Below are 218 nucleotides of genomic sequence, written 5' to 3' on the forward strand. Positions count from 1 at the left end.
AACATGAGCGGCAACGGCTTCTGAGGGGGGACGCGGGGGGACGGCGGCGCCAAAAAACGAGGGCCCGAGGGGACGGAACCAGGAGCCGCTTTGCAACGCGGCCCTCGTCACCCTCCCAGCACTATTAAAAACCCAGCTCCTCCTCCCCGGCAGCGCGGCCCGGTGACCACAGGCGAAGGCCAGAGCTATATATATATATATATTTTTTAATTTCGGCT

Source organism: Mesitornis unicolor, unplaced genomic scaffold (genome assembly GCF_000695765.1).
Source record: "Mesitornis unicolor isolate BGI_N332 unplaced genomic scaffold, ASM69576v1 scaffold43048, whole genome shotgun sequence".
Lineage (NCBI taxonomy): Eukaryota > Metazoa > Chordata > Aves > Mesitornithiformes > Mesitornithidae > Mesitornis > Mesitornis unicolor.